Here is a 20,950-nt window from a genome sequence, read left to right on the forward strand (position 1 = left end):
TGTAATAAATATCTCTGTGCATTTATATTAAGTTAGACAATATGATTTTGATACAATGATTATGTTTGTGTGTTAGTTTTGGTTTAGAAACTTTGACTACATATATTTCATTGTCTGTTTCATATTTTTTAGACTTTTAGAATCTATGTGAGACAGTGAAAATCCTTTGGCTCTGTAAGACATGATATCTCTGTAAGACATAACAAGGCAGGAGGTTTTTGTTGAATGTTCTGGAGAAGAAGCCAGGTCAGGATGGCCTTGTCCGGGGCAGCAAGATCGTATGCCCAGCTGGCATGACGTGCCGCTTTGTATTGATTAAAACTGGCGAATCAGCGGATCAAGAAGGCGGGACTTCCTGGAGGAAATCGACCAGCATGTTTTAACAAATGTTAGTATTTTAATGTGTTCAGGGAGAGAGACGTGGTTCAGACTTCACCAACTGAAACCCGTCTGTTTGTATCAGGGACATGAGTTTTTGAACCCGGAGAATCTCTGTAAAATGCACATTTTTTGACGTATTGTAATAAACTTTTGTTAAACTGAGAAACTTGGACGTTCTCCAGCTCTTCATTTCCCATCAACGATCTGCGCAGAAAAATGGTGAGGTTTTTTCTGTCGGTGACAGATTATCAATTTTCAAGGTTTCCTCATGCAATTTTTCTAACAAATGTTGTCTCTGTCTTTTGGAGGGAGGTTCAGAGGATGTGTACTGTAATGAAGTTGAGTTTTGAATGTGATTTATTTTCTGTTATACTTGGTGATGTTACAGAGACAAGCAGTTATATTACTAATTTAATTATCTTGTTGGGGAAAAGATTTATTTTTATAGCTGTCAATGCAGATTCTTTGAATATTAATCAATTAAGGATGCTAATTAAACGTTATTTTGTTTTGGAAGGTTATGTTTCTAATAGGAATGGTGATGTTGGACAGTATTTGGAAAGGTGGGAAAGGTTTATTGAAGTGGAAGGCTGGTATTTAAATTAACCCTTTATTATTTTCTCTTAGGTTATCAAGTTTACTGATGTACTGTTTGTTTTATGTGGTAATTATGTTTGATGTTTGTTTGTGTGTTGTTTAGTTTTGATGTGTTAAAGTTCTTATTTATTATTGTAGTTGTATTTATTTATTTAGGTTGGTTAGTCATTTGTTGTGATTTTGTTGTGTTGATGTTCTTTTTTCTTTCTTTTTTACTGTGTTTGTCCATTGGTGATTTATGTTGTGTTTTGTTTAAATTAATAAAGAAATTAAAAAAAAAATAAATAAATAAAAATAAATTCAATTCATGAATAAAATATACAAAAAAAGGAAGTGCAATACAAACCTTGACCAGCAGGGGGCAAAAGTCACTCTGCAATGTCTCTGTGCAGCAATGATGGAGAAAACTCCACTCAAAGTCTTCCTGTGGAATAATGCAGGTGCAGTGCAGAATTTGTGCAGCAGAGGGCAGAACAGTAGAAAAATTAGAAAAATCCCTATTTAACGCATTACAATCTCTAAACTCAATAAAAGAAATAATGAAATATAAAGGAAATATAAAATCAAATACATTATCAAATACGGGGAATAATAATAAATATACCCTAATTAATATAAATGAAAATAACACAAAAAATATATAATAAATTATAAAATGAAGGAAAATTAATAAATATAATACAACAAAATCACCTAATTGGTTTGGGACACACACCAGGATTTGATCAACCTTGGCTGGGCCTCTCCTCAGGTGAGGGTGTCTAGTGATAAATGGCCGAAACACCCTGTGATCCTGGGGTCCACTACTGAGGATGTGTCTCACAATCTGGACTTAGTCCACATAGAACCTTATGGGAAACCAGATGAGATCTCATCCCAATACAGGAATAATACTGGAACAAACAAAACAGAATAAATGTCCACCAGGTGACTTCATAGAAAGAAAGATTCCACATCCCAATACATGTGATGAACAAAACAGGTTTTTATTATTATATATTTTTTTCATTACATATTATCATAATCAACCCCAGCCTTTTCAAAAAAGGCATCAGCGAGCAGAATGATATGTCACATAAAGTGACCTGTGTGTGTGCATCTGTCCGTCCGTCCGTGTGTGTGTGTGTGTTTGTTTGTTTGTTTGTCTGTGTGTGTGTCTGGTTCTCTCTTTCTGTGAGAGATACATCAAAGGATAAAAAGGCGTTGGGGTCGACCAATCAGAGCAGAGCAATAAACGGAATTAACTGCCACTGTAGAATGTTCCAGAACAGTGACAGCAGCCAGAGGTGGACAGACTGGAATTTCTGGCCTTGAACAGAAAGCATTTTTGGCAAAACCATAATACCTATCATTGATCCGACTTCACTTTGAGTGTCCTGAGTTCTTCCTCAACGTCTATATATGGTTTTTTTAAGAAAAATGAAAAAATAGCTTTGTTAGAGCGATCTAAAAAAACTGTTAAATGTGCTTTTCTACAGAAATCTCCCTGCGTTTTTAATATGGGAGCCAATGAGGCTGTTGGTGGTGTTGGTGGATCATCTGTGCGTCCTACGCCCAAACTATAACTCTGACAGCTTTACCAGAGGATTGTGAGGGAGAAGACTAATTTTCCTACATTTCTATGTATAAATTATTTGCGGAATTTGCGGCCTGGAGTGCAGTTTCAGAGCGCAGAACTCTTTGAGATGTAGGACTAGTAGCGGGACGAAATTTCGTCCGCAAGAGGAAGAAGAAGAAATCCACAGTATAACAGTAGTGCAGCACTGGTCCCTACAGATATTGCTGTATGGGACCAGTGCTGGGGAGATTGCCCCGAGGCCCTAATAATATATAATAATAATAATAATATATAATGTAGAGACCCGTATTGTGATATGTGACATGAAGGAGAAACACTTCACTGTCATTCTTTATCACTTTTTTCAGTATAAAACTCTTAAAACCATCAGAGAGGAGATGAAATATTAATCACACGGAATAATTAAATTGCGTCGCGCCGAATATGTATTTGATGTGTCGACATGCAGTTTTCAGTTTTCAGAATAAAGTGTTACACAACCAGGCCAAAAACAGATAAATATGGAAATAAGATTAATTGCATGATATTCACATTCAGTCCTGGTGCCCGTTTTTACATTTGGTATTTTTGATCTGAGCCTATTATTGCAATATGAATATGTGTTTTTTGTGTTATAATAAAAAACACATAACAAATTAACCAGTGAATTTTTCATGTGCAGTGAGCGATGGGCTCCAAGCTGAGACAGCAAACACAGCGAGAGCAGCATCAGAGATGGAGGAAGGACTGGGACTGACAGCAGCAGCTCTCTTCACTCTTTCTTTCTCTTCAAAAACAAGATTTCTGCTTCACACGTGGATCTGATAAAAGTTACAGGCCACCAGCTGGATTAGTGGAAACACTCTCATCAACAACTTCAACAAAACAAAGTCTTTCTTTGCCATTTATGAATCAACTAAACTTGATTAACAGCCGGCTGTTGCACCAAAAATCCACCATTTATCACACAAAGACAATGAACATTTAACGTTGAAGTTTGAACTTTCCCACGGTCTTTGAATGGATCGTGTGTCGAAGACTTCCGTTACAAAAAGTCTCCAGAACAAAGAAGAAAATTGTGATATTTTCTCATTTTAAAACATCGACAACAAGAAAACAGTGTAAATATATAGATATGTATGGTGAGGGGGAAGTGTACATACTTAAATTAATATAAGACAAATAATTATTTATGAATAAATATAAGTTATACTATATGTGATGAATGGTTGATAAATTAAATTACATTTTGTCGGATATATTTGGTTGTAAACTATGTGTGATAATATTGTGAGTGTATGGTATATATTTCTCATTTATTTATTTATTCATCAGTTATGATTAAATAATTATTAGCTGAAGATGAATGTAGAGGGAGATTAGATACATTCTTCTCTTTTCATGGACGATTCTTCTGTTGGTTTGTTTATTTATTATATTGGGGAAAAAAGATGCAAATGTTTGAAATAAAGTTTTCAATCAACAATCAAATCCATCCTGTTATTTATTTCTAAGAGATTGAAATGTTTCAATAAGTAGAGCTTCCTTCATTTCCAACCATCATGACACTTTATTTAGCAAATAAATTCAACTGAACATCATGATAACTGTGTTGTTTCCTGACTGGTTGCCACTTGGACTCTTTGATAGAATGGTGTGTAATGTTGAATGTTTCAGGGTCAAAGGAAGCTGTGAGGAGTTAACACTGGTGTTAGTGAAGAGGAGCAGCAGAGGAAGCTCTTCTGCTTTTACTCTTTGTTTCATGTCTCATCTCAATCATCATCCATGTGACACAAACTGACTTTTATGTCATATGCAATGATAAATAAACACGTTTAACTTGTGACGTCCAATGATGCTGCAAGATTTGTAGTTTTCTATCAAACAAAATCAAATAATTGAAGACTTTTTCTATTCGATTCTACATCATTTTTGAGCTGCTGAAGGATTTTATTGAGATATTTTTTGGGCACAAACTGACTGTTGAACTGAATGATTTGTTAAATAGTTCCCAGAAATAAAAATGCATTAAATGAACTATTTATTTCATGAAGTTATTCAGGTTATAAATAAAACCTTCAGAGGTCAAATCTATAAAAGCAATCATTGCATTAGTGGTGGACACACAAACAGCTGAAGGTGTTAAAAGATGAACAACAGAGATAGATTCAAAGACACAGTAACAGTCAGCAGAGCATTCTGTGTGATCAGCAGAAATAACTTGGTGAACACTTGATGGTCGCTCGCTGGTTCCCAGAAAGCTCCAAGTCCTCCCCGAGGGAACGAAGGAGGACGGACTCTTTGCTTCAGTCTCACTCTGAGCTGCTGCTGCTGCTGCTTTTATTCCCTCTTTAATCCTCACTGCTACAAACTGATTCAGCTCACAGGAGCAGCAACGACAGCACGCTGTCATCATCTGCACACACACTGTTGTTCATGTTGATGGTATTTAGGTGAAAAGAAGAAGAAACTGCTCATATATCTGCACACTTCATGTCCTCAGTGTTGTTTCTGGGAGTTTAGGGCTTCAACATGTTCACTTCAGATACAAACAGCACAATAACTGATGTATTCATCACCACCATCCTCAATCTCTTCCTTATTGGACGTTTTAAAGCCTCCAAGGAAACAAATCATCGCTGTCCAAGCTGAATTTCTTCATAAAAACTCTGCAGACTTCTTGTTTCTCTGTCAACAAACTCATTTCACCTTAATCATCCAAACTGATGTGGACAACAAAGCTTTAAAAACCAGAGGAGGTTTTTCAAGTTGAAAGGAAAATATTTCAACACTAATAAAACCAGTTTGAGTGTATTTAGTCAGCAGAGAATGAGTTCAAGTGTTGGTCAATGAGCTCAAAGTTCAACAGAAATACAAGACAAACTGAGAATCACACTCAATGTGTGTTCCTGTTTTATCTCCCTGAATTATTAAAGCTCAGACCACATGAGGCTTGGTCCTTGGAAGCCGGCGGTCCGGGATCGGATCCGGCTCGGAGTCCTTTCCTGCATGTCTCCCTGCAGCTCCGGATCTCTCTCTGTCACAGAAAAATACAATTCCCATCATGCCCTGCTCTGAAAACAGCAGCTGTCTGTAGTTTATGATGTTGAATGTCGCTGCAGAAAGATTTGGTGACTTTAAGTGGAACTGGGAGCAAAGAGTGAGGAGGAAGTTCCCTTGATAAGCAGACAGGAAAGGCTGAGAGCTGCTGCAGCCTGAGAGAGAGGGGCGGGGCCAGAAGCTCCTCCCCTAATGCTGATAAAGACAAGTCACCGCTGGTACAACGACAGGGATCGACTGCTACAGGTTCCTCAACAAACACACTACTGAGCTTACCAATGCTTCTTTTTCTTCCTTCAAATATACAACCATTTGTTCCGGGAAACGCTTTGAGTTCCTCAAACAAAATGAGCTCTCTCGTTCCCGCCATGGATTTAACATCACATGCTTGGCACCACTCGTCAAACAGAACGCTCTAGTCACGCACAAGTTCAACATACGTCTGGATGGCAGCTTTCTCATTGTTACTACATTTTTGACCATATGGTAAATGGAGTGCACTTATATAGCGCTTTTATCCAAAGCCAGATCCATGCAACCATCAGATCATTCTAAGTTTAGTGCAGGTGATGCTGTAAGAGTCTAATCCAACCAAGCGTTTAGCTAAACGCAGTAACTAGCACCGAAGCTACAGGCTAGTAGTAGTACTAGTCATTTAACCCAACCTGATCACATTCTTGGCAGGGAATTTGCAATCATGCCCTCAGGTCGGCGGTCTCATTATTTGGAAGACAAACCGGTTTGCAAATGATTTTCTCCCCTCTGCCATCAGGCTGCTTAATGCACAACATGCAGCATAAACTGAAGTCATTCTGCTTCCTGCTCTGCTGTACGCTCACTGGTCGTGGTTGTTGTTGGTGTCAATGTATATTTATTTATTAGGGCCACGGGGCGATCGCACCAAGCACTACTGCTATACTGTGGATTTCTTCTTCTTCCTCTTCCAGACACAACTTCGTCCCGCTACTAGTCCTACAACTTGAAGAGTTGCAGGACAAATTATATATCAAAACGTGCGTTTTTTATTTTATTTTTTATTTTTTTCTCTTTTTTCTTGTGTTCTTTGTAGTTGCGTCTTTGTTTCGCCTTCCCTATCCTGCCCCACCTCACAGGTCCGGTTGCTGCAATTTCCTCACCTCGGTGAAAGGTTATTACACCAATTTGCACTTCCTTTATGAAATTACATACAAATTTAGTTAGCTGGAATGTAAATGGTCTAAACAATCCTGTAAAAAGAAAGCGTGTATTTGACCGTCTTCACCACCTGGAAACGGGCGTTGCCTTCTTACAGGAGACACATCTTCGAACGTTAGACCACTTTAGGATCAGAAAGGGATGGGTGGGGCAGATGTTCCACTCCAACTTTCATTCTAAAAGCAGAGGCACTGCAATCCTCATCCATAAAGATGTTCCTTTGTCTGTATCCTGCTCCATTTCAGATCCTAACGGTCGTTCTGTGATGGTCTTTGGCACCCTGTATAATACAGCTCTTGCACTGGTTAACATCTATGCTCCTAACTGGGATGATGTTAACTTTTTTAATAATCTTTTCAGATCTATACCATATTTAGACACACATCATTTAATCCTTGGTGGTGATTTTAATCTAGTGTTAGACCCTGCCTGTGATCGCTCTTCCAATAAACCATATCCTGCCTCTAAATCATCCAAGGTAGTTAAATCTTTTTTGGAGACTTATAATTATGTTGATCCCTGGCGTTTTAAATTCCCAAATTCCAGATGTTACTCCTTCTTCTCTTCCGTGCATAATTCATTTTCACGGATTGATTATTTTTTTGTTGATGCTTTTCTACTTGGTTCTATTAGAGAGTGTGATTATCAAGGTATAGTTGTTTCGGACCACTCACCACTAAAACTTGAGCTTGCTCTGCAGGAAAGACCTCTAAACAGGTCGTGGCGCTTAAATCCTCTTCTCTCTAATTCTGAATTTGTCTCCTATGTCTCAACAACCCGTTCTCATTCCCAAAGCGTAATATACCGACGATTTGTCACACCCCTAGACGTATCATACTGGCGCAAAGGGTACCCTTCCACGTCTGTGTGAAACGCTCTGGGTTCTCAATTGACTCCAATATAAACCCGCTCGCGCTGCTGAAAAACGCTTAGAGCAGAGGCTTACAGCCGTCTATTCACTCCAATAATATCCCGACCACGGCCCTCCATTACGCTGCCAGCGACAATCTGAATGGAGAACCGAGGACCCTGTGCACGGAAGTATTTTTCTCCCTATTTTAAGGATTTCTTTTAATGACATCGTCAACATTTCTCAACACAAACACATCAAAGTCTCACTGATAATTCAACAATAAAATAGCTTCATGTTGTGGCTCTCGGTATCATTTTTTTCTCCTTCGATTCTGAGAAATAAACTTTTACTCGTTTGTTTTGGATAATAAAGTAATAAAGTTGTAATTCAATGAAAATAAAACCATATTTAGAGGGAAAAAAACACACAATGTCCCATCATGTCTGATGCCGGATGTTACTGGTCTGCTCAGACATTTACTGAAAACACTCAGAAAGTGTCTGTACATCATGTTGTGCTGGTTTAAATTCACTAAGTATTGTTGAGGGAAACAGTGTAAAGTTTGACCTGCTGGGGGAACTAAAGGAAGATTCAGAGGCTCATCCACGTCTTTAGAATTCATTCTCAAAATGTCCTGAAAATCAGTCCAGAACCTGTTGCTATATTTCAGTCTGGACCCAAGTGGGAGAGCAACATTTCTCTCTGTTCAGCCATGTTGCCTAGCCTAGTAAATCACCAGGCACATGGAGCGGAAAAAGGAGACGAGCATTTGGAAAAACTTGAGTCAAACAGAGCAGAAAAATGTGAAACGCATAAAGCACAAAGCTGAAAAATGTGAGTTTCTTAGAGCGGAAGAATGTGACACACGGAGAGGTGGAAGTGTTGTTGTGATTTTTAGCTGCTAAAGTGTTGTTGTGTTGCCATAGTTGGGGGTTGTCAGGTGGTTTTCTGGAGAAATGGCGTTCTCTGAGACGCCATCTCCGTCTAGCAGGCAGGAAGTGAGGACGGTCCTGCTGGATAACAGCGTCACAGTGGAGCTTCTGTTGGCAGCTGAACAGGTCGGCCAGGAGAAATCATCTTTTGTTGCCCTTTTACTAACCAAGAGATACAATACAACAGATTCTTCACAAGCACATGAAATCATCTGTTTATTAAAGTGATTCATGTTGTTTGTACATAGTCGATGCTGCTGATACATTTATTACAGTGATCTTCATCATTTCATCTCTCTGTGTATCCAAGCTTCCAGCAAACAACAACTTATGACCACATTTTGTCTCTAAATCCTTTAAGTACAAGAGGCATCAAAAATATTCATTAAAATATGAAGCAACAATAATGTTCTATGGTATATGAAAGCAAAATCCTCAACGCATCATTTAGTATTATTATTAAGAATGAAAAAAAAGTAAATTCCTGAAGTACAAAAAATAGGCAAAGTTTTAATGAAATAAGCAAAATCCTTCATATAAAAAAATCCTGAGTACAAGATGGATTTAAATTCTTACTAAAATTAAAACAATGTCTTTTTCAAAGAATTTATTAAATTGCCAAAGTACAAAAATAACTCAAACTCTCATAAAATGATAAAATTCCAATTCTCTAATCACAAAAGTAAATGTCTGTACAAAAAGAGCCACATTTATAATAAAATAAGCAAAATCCTTAATAACAAGCAAATGTTAAAAAACATAGAAAATCATGAAGTACAATATTAAATGCTAAATTCCAAAATAATTCAATTCCTAAAGTACAAAAATAGTCAAAGTTCCTCTGAAATAAGCAAAATCTTAAGTACAAAATGAAGTAAAATTCTCATCAAATACAAAAATGAGTCAAATTCTTTTGAAATCATAAAATTCCTCAATTCCAAATTTAAATAAATTAATATAAATCCTCCTTGTTGGCACCAAATCAACTATTTCCGAAGTTGACAGTTCCTCCCTCCAAATGGACAGCTCTTCAGTTTCCCTCTCCCCTCAGGTTCAGAGTCTGGGTGTCATCCTCGACAGCACCCTATCTTTCTACTCTCACATCAATAGGCCTGTTTCCACTCAGTACTTTCTGAGAACTCTTTGGAAAGAGGCTCCGCCCACTAGGTCGTTCCCCTCGGCCTCTGTTCCCATACAGGTACTTTAGTAGCTAACCAAGGGACTTAATGTGACAATCAGACAATCAGACCCTCTGGAGACTCTTTGTCTCTATATTTAGACTATTCAGACCCTCTAGAGACTCTTTGTCTCTATATTTAGACTAATCAGACCCTCTAGAGACTCTCTGTCTCTATATTTAGACTATTCAGACCCTCTAGAGACTCTTTGTCTCTATATTTAGACTATTCAGACCCTCTAGAGACTCTTTGTCTCTATATTTAGACTATTCAGACCCTCTAGAGACTCTTTGTCTCTATATTTAGACTATTCAGACCCTCTAGAGACCCTTTGTCTCTATATTTAGACTATTCAGACCCTCCAGAGACTCTTTGTCTCTATATTTAGACTAATCAGACCCTCTAGAGACTCTTTGTCTCTATATTTAGACTATTCAGACCCTCTAGAGACTCTTTGTCTCTATATTTAGACTATTCAGACCCTCTAGAGACTCTCTGTCTCTATATTTAGACTATTCAGACCCTCTAGAGACTCTTTGACTCTATATTTAGACTATTCAGACCCTCTAGAGACTCTTTGTCTCTATATTTAGACTATTCAGACCCTCTAGAGACTCTTTTTCTAAAGAGCGACTAGAGACAAATCTAGCGACTTTTTCTGGTGTTATTGGAGACTTTTGGAGACTCGTTCCTACTATTCTTAATGAGTATGTCCGTCCCAAAGCAGTCACAAGCGGCCCAGTCCTCCTGCAGCAGTCTCTCCCAGCTGCAGTCAGAGCAGGAGATGTTAACCCTCAGAGCTCATAAAGTAGCTAACCGAGGCAGGTACTTTCTGAGCCGCTAGCTGAGCTGCTAACCGGTGAAGTTGGGTGGATCTTGGGTGGATCCTCTCTCCCAAGCCACACCCATAGCGGCTCGCTAGAGGGTAAAGTACTGAATGAAAACGTGCCTATTAACATCACCCGGTCTGCTTATTTCCACCTCCGCAGCATCAACTGTCTCCTCCCTTCCCTCAACCAACACTACTTCCATGCTTGTCCATAGTCTTGTCACCTCCCACATTGATTACTGCAACTCTCTCCTCTTTGGTCTCCCTCACAAGCTCCTCCATCAACTTCAAATGATCCAAACTTCTGCTGCTCATCGTCTCAAAAACCCTAACTCCACTGGCTTCCACTCAAATCTCTTCATCAACTACAAAGTAGAAAATGTTGTGAAATTTGAAATAGAATTTGTAAATTTGTGAAGCCAAAATAACTCAAATTCTAATGAAATGATAAAATTCCATGTCTTATTCACATAAGTGATCATTTTTTGTACTTCAGGAATTTAATTAAAGTTAAAAAACAAACAAACAAACCCATTATATGAAAATGATACAATGTCCTGAAGTATAACACAAAAAATACAATTAATTAAATGCAATTAATAAAGTAAAATAGTACACAAAATTCTTATGAGAAAAGCTATATATGAATTACAAAAATATGGAGAACCCTTTATATATATAAAATACAAGATCCTAAGTACAACACTAATTGTTATTCTTGTAAAATTAAAAAACAAATCTTGAAATATTAAGTAAATTCCAAAAGTAGAAAAATAGCTCAAAATATTTTGAAATAATAAAATTCCATTCCATTAATCACATTAGTAAGTATATTCCTGAAATACAAAAAATAGTCAGTTATAATAAAAAAGCAAATTCCTAAATAAATCCCTATTTAGTACAAAACTAAATGAAATTCTTATGAATAAAAAACTACCCAAACCCAAACTACAAAAAAAGTCATGAAATTGAAATTCTATGAAATTATAAAATTGCTCAATTACAACATCAACTAAATTCCTAAAATAAAAAATAGGAAAAGTTCTTATAAAATAAGCAAAATCCTTTTGATAACAAAAACTAAGTAAAACTAAGTGCAACATTTTGTGAAATTCTTTTGAAATAAAAAATCCTGAAATACAAAAGTAACTCATTCTCAAGAAATAATGAAATTACTTCAGTAAAAAAACTCAACTGATGAAATCAGTAAAATCCTTTGTGATAAAAAGAAGGTAATCCTGATGGACAGCCTGATGACCTATGGCTAAGCCCCGCCCCCAAATGCTAAAGTTAGCTAACGTTAGCCTAACCCTTTCTAATGTTAGGCTAAAGTTAGCTAACGTTAGCCTAACCCTTTCTAACGTTAGGCTAAAGTTAGCTAACGTTAGCCTAACCCTTTCTAACATTAGGCTAACATTAGCTAACGTTAGCCTAACCCTTTCTAACGTTCAGAATTTTCAGAGCTCATTGGCCTGTTATGTGCTAGTTTTTGTACTTTGGCTATCGTACATGATTGTTCGCTGTTGTCCAAAGGGCTCTAGTTATACTAACGTTAACTTTTGGAGCTTAGCTTCATTAACTTATCTGTAAATAACCGAGATAACAAATGTCAGCAATGTTGTTCTGAATGATTCATGTAAATACTGTAGGACCAAACTAACGGAGAGCTACTCTTGGTAAAGATGGTTAAAAGGCTTGTTGTCCTGGAAACGTATGCAACTTAGACCTGTACATATTTAATTTCATCATGAACCATTAATGTCAACGAGATGCGGTTTATCACGTTTACACTGTGACCTGTACATTTTTACCTGAAGCTGAAGCTTTTCATCGACCTTCTCAACAATAAAATGATTAATTTAACCCTCCAATGAATAGTTAAGGCCCTTTTGGTGACTTTGAGATGATTTATAATCTTTCTGTCTCCAAAAATTAATCAATTGCCTCCTGTGAAATGTCTCCTACTGTGACAGCTGCCATAGCGCCTGTCACCCAATGTTGACTGTTTGTCTGAGTGAGTGGAGGGGGCGGGGCTTAGCCATAGGTCAATTCTGATAACAATGACCTCTGTTGTTTTTGGCTCTTTTTTTGTATTATTATGGTTCTTGTTGAGCTAAATGTGCTCCTGCTGCCGAGCTCTTACTCATAGCAATAAATGAGACATAAAGTTAAATCATAAAGTTCATACCTCACTGACTAGATGAAGTTGGTCTGAAAACAGCCTCTGATGTTTAAAGTTCCACTTTGTCTGTTAGCTTCATGATGTCGTACTAATTATTTTGAGGACAAACACCAACAGATGGTCGACGTGGCTCCAGATGTAGATACTGAGCAAGACTCACTGCCTCTATTTGGCTCTAGGTTAGGAGAGCACATTGTGCCCTCTTACTGAACCTTTCCTGAAAACCAGTTAGAACCAGATCAGGGTGCAGCTATTTCAGTAAGAACCATACGTACAAGACACCATAGGCCTAAAAACTATTCTACTGAGTAGAAAGGGAAGGTGTCTAGTTTTAAAATGAAATATCACGAGGTGTCCAGTATGGGTTGGCTACTGAGTCACCATACAAAACTGACCAATTGCGACAAAGCCCAACCTGTTGTCTGGGTGGGTCCCACAGCCAGAAGAAAACTGTGAATTTAGGAACTTTTTGGCACTTTTTCTTGTGATCCTTTCTTGTGTTCTTTTAATAAATGGTAAACTGCCCTGGTTCTTTTGTTCTAGACTTGGTTTTTACAAAAGACTCAAAACAAGTGAATACAGAGTGCGGGAGGCTTTAAGAGCCCCGGCTCTAACAGTGTTTAGATATTTAACATGATCCTGCTGGTTGTTCCTGGTCGGCCTGGGTCGCTGTGTGTTTGCTTTGAATCGTGCCGGCTGCTTGGACTCTGTAGACCTGCTCTCACCTCTTACTTTGGTGAGGTGTTTTTAGGTCTTCTGGAGGAACCGATAGGCTCAGGGACATGTTGTGGTCTTTTCAACATAATGTAATGTAACAAATCCTGATTATTGAAGGGAACTTGTGAATATAAATCCATGTGGGTGTGAGACGAGCTGCTTGGAGGTGCTACTCTGCTCCCTGAGCTCCTTATTCTTCAGTCGGCCCTCCTTCAGCTGCAGGAACACCCAGGTTATAATAATCCAGCTCCACGTCCTCCCGTCTGCGGGGCTTCTGCACCCTGTAGACCCTGTAGACCCTGTGGGTCTGGAGAGACATGACGCACACAGATGTCACTTCCTGCTCTCTTCAGTTCAATAAAACAGACAGAGTGCTTCATTTCAGTCGGCGGTCTAAACAACAGACGAGTGTCAGTACCTTAAAATAGAAGTAAGAGGCAATGTTCGCCACCAGCAGAATCAGCGTCAGGACGACCGCTCTGATGATAAAAGGTCTCGGATCTGGTGGATCTGGTGGATCTGATCAAACACACAGACACACACAGTGAGACAGTGAGGGAGGGTGGAAAGAGAGCGTTTGGTTACCAGGATAACTCTGGTTCTCTGAGCTCTGAGTGACGGATCTTCTGGCTTCTGTCCGCTGGAGGAACGCCTCTTGAAAATGGCGAGTTAGGAGCTCAGGGCTGCTGGGACAGATCTCACTCAGTTCTCAGAGAACCAGAGTTATCCTGGTAACCAAACATGCTCTGTCCTACAGTTCAGTGTTTGCTGTTGTCATTATACACTTTGTATACGTTTGGTTACTATATGAGCTGTGTAACACAACGACAGGAGTCACAGTTGCCCTCATTTATCAAACGGGCGTACGCCAGAAAGTGAGCGTAAAGTGGGCGTACGATCATTTCTGCACAAGGCTCGGCATTTATCAGTCTGGACGTGAGCGGAGGGTTTGATCAGATCTCAGTCTGCTCTCAGCTCGTGTTAACAACGTGAAGCGTGAAGTCGACACGTCTGAGTCTGAGTTCTGATCTGAGACTATTGATCGATGCCTGGAGCTGATGAAACTCTGTGTGTTTTTTTTTATGGTGACAAACCAAAGCAAGTTTTAGCTATATCATTTATTAATAAAAACCTTATTAAAAATGAATACACCCTGCGACCGTAAAATTCTTTAACCAGAATACTAGCAGAGGCTATTAAATGTTGTTGTCTTCTGCTGTTTACTGTTATCTGGCTCTGATACTGGAGCGCCAGTTTCTCCTCCACCAGCGGTTCTGACCCAATAGAAACATTTCAATCAGCCTCAGCTCCTCTGACTGGGACAGAATTATTACTAAATGTAAAGAAGTGAATAATATCTCTCCATAATATTAATAACAATATTTGGATATTATATAGGCTATTAGGCTTTATATATCACCATGTATAAATGAAATATTCCAACCTCAGCAGGAGTTGAGTGCTCCACTGCTACTCTGCTGACAGCACTACTGATTTCCTTCCTTTTCTCTTTTTCTGCTGCCAAACTAAACCAGTTTGTTGTTGCAGCTGTTGGACGTCAGCGTTTCACTTTCTGACTCTGAGAAATTCCTCTTCTTTTGGATTAAAACTGACTTTAAAACATTGTTTACCTCCTTCAACCAAAAAGCTGCAAAAACTTTAAGTCTGTGCTCCGAATGTAAAATATTCACTGAACTTGTTTGGGTTCATAACTATTAGTACTTTTATTTCATAAATCTCTGTCGCTGCGTATTTCTGTAAAATGTCTATTTCCTCCGGTTGTTATTTGTGACGGTACACTTTGATAATAAAGTTGATTTAAAAAAAGAAAAGGGAAAAAAATCTTCTTTTTGGTCGTATTGCATCCTTCGGTGCCGTAAACTCTCGGGGCGAGCCTTCTGGGTCGGGTATATATTATATTATATATACTGTATATATTATATATAATAGTGCGTGGTATTTAATTGACGCTTGTTTCGAGCCGCCACATTTATCAACAGCCGACCATTCTCACGCTGTGATAGCGAGATATTAACATTTGATAAATCCCACGTGAACTCTGTCGTAAGACAAAATCTACACTCAGATCTGCTCTCGTTTCTAGATCGTTTGATAAATGAGGGCCAGTGTCACATGCAGAAACAACAACATGCATGAACTCTGTTGGCAGCTGATCATTTTCAGTCTGTTTGATGAATCTTCTTTAACAAACCTGTAAACATTCAGCTTACCTACAACAGAGACAGAGAGCTGACGGCTCTCAGAGGAGAAGTTATGAGAGAAAACATGGACGTGATAAACACAGCTGTAGCTTCCTTGGTGGGCGGGCTCTGCAGCAGGAAACAGGAAGTCAGCAGAGTGATTGACAGCTGGCTGGGTGAGGTTAGGAAACAGGAAGTCAGCAGAGTGATTGACAGCTGGCTGGGTGAGGTTAGGAAACAGGAAGTCAGCAGAGTGATTGACAGCTGGCTGGGTGAGGTTAGGAAACAGGAAGTCAGCAGAGTGATTGACAGCTGGCTGGGTGAGGTTAGGAAACAGGAAGTCAGCAGAGTGATTGACAGCTGGCTGGGTGTAGTTGATTGCTGAGGTGGAGGAGGTGAAGGAGAGCTGGAAGGAGCCTCCTGGGTACTGAGGCTGGATGGAGCAGCTGATGGTGAAGGTGGAGCCTCTGAAAACCTGAAACTCCTCCTGATGCTGCTGCTGCTGGGCCTCAGAGACCCCGTCCATGGAGGAGGACCAGGAGATGTTGGGCTGAAGCAGCAGGTCTGTAAATACAGAGAGGTGATTGGCTGAAACAGGTCTGTAAATACAAAGAGGTGATTGGCTGAAACAGGTCTGTTAATACAGAGAGGTGATTGGCTGAAACAGGTCTGTAAATACAGAGAGGTGATTGGCTGAAACAGGTCTGTAAATACAGAGAGGTGATTGGCTGAAACAGGTCTGTAAATACAGAGAGGCGATTGGCTGAAACAGGTCTATAAATACAGAGAGGTGATTGGCTGAAGCAGGTCTGTAAATACAGAGAGGTGATTGGCTGAAGCAGGTCTGTAAATACAGAGAGGTGATTGGCTGGAACAGGTCTGTAAATACAGAGAGGTGATTGGCTGAAACAGGTCTGTAAATACAGAGAGGTGATTGGCTGAAGCAGACAGGTTCCTCCAGGTGTGTCCTGTCAGGTGAAGCTCAGCAGTCTATGTCTCCAGAAACAAGAACACTTCTCTACACTTTAGGATGTTTCCAGTCCAGTCCATTATAAACCACTGACTGTCACTGTGACAGAGGAAGGAACTCACCAGAAACATTTCTGCCATTCATGATGTCATAGATGATGTCACTGACAGGCTTACCTGAACAGACGAGATCCAGGATAAACTCAGAGGAATCTGAAAATGCACAGTCCCTCAGAGCAGATCCAGACTGGACACAGACAGAGCTGATCCACCACACAGATCTGACTGAGGACTCCGCTCTCCGTTCTACAGAAACAGCAGAACCACAGTCTAACTCTCTGCAGGCAGCTGCTGCTGTCTTCAGGGTCCAGACAGAGTTATAGTCAACCACTGGTCTCCATTCTCCTTCACGTTTCAGCTCCAGTGTTCCTGCACAGCGACTGTCTCCTCCCACCAACCTGACAGGCTCTGAACACAAACAAGAGAGTCATCAGTAAAAGAATAAAGTGAGTTTGATGAGAACAGAAATGAACCAAATGAAAGCTGCAGCTCCTCTTCTACCTGAGCAGGTGAGTCCAACAGCTCTGCCAGGTGAGCAGGTGTTTCTATCTGAGCCTGAGCTTCTACAGTCCAGGAGAGCAGACTCATCTCCTCCACACTGGAACTCTTTGGTCCACATTGGAGCCTCCCCTTCTCCATAGAGCGCCCCCTGGAGGACTGAAGGAGCCCCACAGCCAAGCTCCCTGCAGACCACCTCTGCATCCTGCTGGTCAAAGTCAGCTTCACACACTGAGGACCAGCTCTGGTTAGACTGGTCAGACTTCAGCTCCAGTCTGCCTGAGCACAGACTGGTCCCATTCACCAGCCTGACAGAGTCTGGAGAGGAGAGAGAAGAGAAACAGAGAGGTAAAAGACACCAGACACAGAATAAAAAGATGTCACGAAACAACAAACCAGTGATTCAAACTGGATGGAGCAGAATTCCAACATTGGAACAATAACAAGTGTGAATGTTTTCAAACCACACAACATCACAGACCTGCTGACTTGTACACATTTTGTGTAGCAGGAACACATAGTGACATGAAAGTACAGTTGTATGATCTGTAGCTCCTAAACTACGCTAAAAGCTGATCACACCTGGAGGTCAATTGTGTACTTGCAGTACTCAGGTCTAGATGGGGCACGCTCTGATGCGACAGAACACACTGAACTCCGTCTGACTGGTTATTCATGCGTCGTGTTACATCCAACTTGTTTCCTCGTGAACTGTTAAATGTTCTATGTTAAGTTCCACACTTGGCTGACCAGACATGAGCCAGAACTACAAGGCCATCTTCATTTTACTCAGCTTTTTATGGCTGATTGGTGACGACCTTACACTGCTGTCAGACACTGGCTACCGGTGTTTGCTGAGTTATGCCTGCAGAGATCTGCTGCCCCTCGCAGGAGCACGCACAGCAAAAACTACATTGCAATGATTTCTCCTGTAAAGTCTGAATTAAAAACCATATAACGCTCTTTGTGTTCTTCATCAATGGCGATATATAACCTGCTGTCTTTAGTTTATCAATGTTTAGACTCATCAATGTTTTATTAGTCTCAGATGTTTGTTTTTTTGTCAAAGTCGGTCAAATATCTGTTGATAATAAAACCATTTGATTCCTGTAGCAGTTTTATTTATTTTAGATGCATCATCCCTAAATCATCTTACCTTGTTATTAAATTAATGTAACTCACACTATCTAATGGCCCAATATATGTGCTGAGATAAAGTTATGGATGCAATATGCAGAGGTGGGACTATATTTTATTACCTGCCGAGATTTGCATTGTTCCTTTCTCAGACCAGGTAAGTATTAATGTATGAACTGTCCTCTCAGAACAGTCTAAAACATGAGCTGGTAAAAGCATTTCACTCCTGGATATCCAGAGACAAAGTTAGGAGGACACGCATTATATGGCAAGACTCGTATTTTACTTGATCTGGAGTTTATTAAGTTATAACTTTATTGTTATAACAACATATATTCAGGTTTGCACAATATATTTATCATGTTATTACATGACATTATCTTGTTATTTCAAGATAATGATATTTTCATGTTATTAAGGTTAGTAACATTCACTTTACACATATTCAAACGGGCAGTCCACAAACCAATGGGAGACATCACGGTGACTACGTCCATTACCTGAACAGGTGAGAATCAGGATGGAGGAAGAGGAACCTGATGATGCACACTCCCACAGAGCAGATCCAGACCAGACACAGTCAGAGCTGATCCCCCACACAGATCTGACTGAGGACTCCCATCTGTGTTCTACAGAAACAGCAGAACCACAGTCTAAGTCTCTGCAGACAGCTGCTGCTGTCTTTAGGGTCCAGTGAGAGTAAGGATCAACCACTGGTCTCCATTCTCCTTCATGTTTCAGCTCAAGTGTTCCTGCACAGCGACTGTCTCCTCCCACCAACCTGACAGACTCTGAACACAAACAAGAGAGTCATCAGTAAAATAAGTGAATTTAATTTGAATTAAACAGCTACAGCTGGCTGCTTATTCTGCTTTAATGATTCATTATTTCTCTGTTCTCTATTTTATATTTCTCTTCTCTACCTGTTGAGTTGAGTTTTCCTTCAGCCTGGAGTCCTGACAACAAAATCAGAAGATAAACATCAGAATAAAGCAGCATGATTGGAGCTGTGGACAGAATGAACTCTCTCAGGTTGTTTTGTCAAGGTAATACAAGTTATAATAGTAATAGTAATAATAATAATAATTATTATTATTATTACTAGTATTACTAGTAATAATAATTATCATTATTACTATTAATGATTATAATTATATTATTATTATTACCACCACAGTTTAAAATGTTTGAACAGCAACAGTTAAAGAAGTGAGGGAACTAGTTGTCAAACAGAAATCTGCTAGTGAATAAAGAGAAAAAGAAACCTCCAGAAAGTGACTGTTAATTCACTCTTGTCTTAGAACTTCCACGTTACTGTGGAACCTCTCAAAAACATTCATATCTGTCAGCTGTCAGCAAGGGCGTAGGTTTGGTCTCAACATTGGTAGGGACAATATAACAGCATAACCTGCATGTACATTATTTGCTGGGACGGGACATTAAAAAGACCAAACTGATGGACGGGGTCGGGGCTACATTTCTTGTGAATGTGAATCTAATGAATAGGTCGGCTCAATGATCAATGCAAAAAAAAAAAAAAGTGTACTGACTGTATTAACTTTCACTTCCCAGTAATATTACAGTGAAATATAAAGTGTGTTCTCATATTCACCATTATATTACAACACAACATTATCAACAACATTCAGCCTGTTACAACTGTCTGTTCTATAGAACTCTTCCTTTTCTGATTGTCTGCATGCATCCAACATCTTCACATTGATCAGTAAGCCCACCAGTCCAAATATAGCTACATTACGGTTTTCTTTCTCTTCTACAGAATGCCTCATTTTCAGTTTTCTCATTTCTGCATGCATCCTCCAACATGTTCATATTCATCAGTAAGTCCACCATTTCCAAATATACATGACAATGTTTTTCTTTCTGTTCTACAGAATGCCTCATTCTCTGTTTCACTCATTTCTGCTTGCAGCCAAAATAGGGTATAAAAGACATTTCCAGAATAAATGACTGGATTTTATTAATTAACAAATGATCCATTGCATGAACAAAACTTAAATTATATTATTATGCAGTTCACAATCAATAAAATCTTGTTAATCTCTTAACTATCAAGGAAAACAAAAAAATAATATTTGTCTTGAGACCAGTCTACATTGTCTAAATAAATAAATGATATATAACTGAAAAAAACTTACTGTCAAGAAATAACACACACAAAAACCCTTTTCTTAAAGCAACAGTGTAGTTGTTCTTACTTTGCGCCTCCTTTTTCTCTCCCCTCCAAACAGGTGATTTCCAGTTATTTTACCCAGTGATGCTACTTAAACTATGCATGTATCTACACATCGTTGCCTACATTGTCCTTGTTGTCTCTTTCACCTTCTTCTCCCTTATTTTCATCTCTAAACTGCATCAGTGGTTGGGCTGAGCCATTCTGGAAAACATCCAGATCTAAAAATACTTTTTAATGGAACTTTTTACCTCAATTATGATAAATGTACAATTAACTGAGAAAAGTGAAAAAAATGACTGTATGGGCTGCAAATAAAAATATGTTTAAATAAATAATTTAGAAAATAAATCAATACTTTTTAATAAATCAATAGATTAAAGGTATTTAGTTTTAAAAGTGCAAAGTCA

At 39.1% G+C, this 20,950-nt stretch overlaps 1 pseudogene; it reads right to left on the reverse strand.

Annotated features, from left to right (window-relative positions):
• LOC131967728 (antigen WC1.1-like) overlaps positions 1-20,950 on the reverse strand; it is a 291,010-nt pseudogene that overhangs the window by 169,327 nt on the left and 100,733 nt on the right.

The sequence above is a fragment of the Centropristis striata genome, unplaced genomic scaffold, assembly GCF_030273125.1.
Source record: "Centropristis striata isolate RG_2023a ecotype Rhode Island unplaced genomic scaffold, C.striata_1.0 Scaffold_25, whole genome shotgun sequence".
NCBI classification, from domain to species: Eukaryota; Metazoa; Chordata; class Actinopteri; order Perciformes; family Serranidae; genus Centropristis; species Centropristis striata.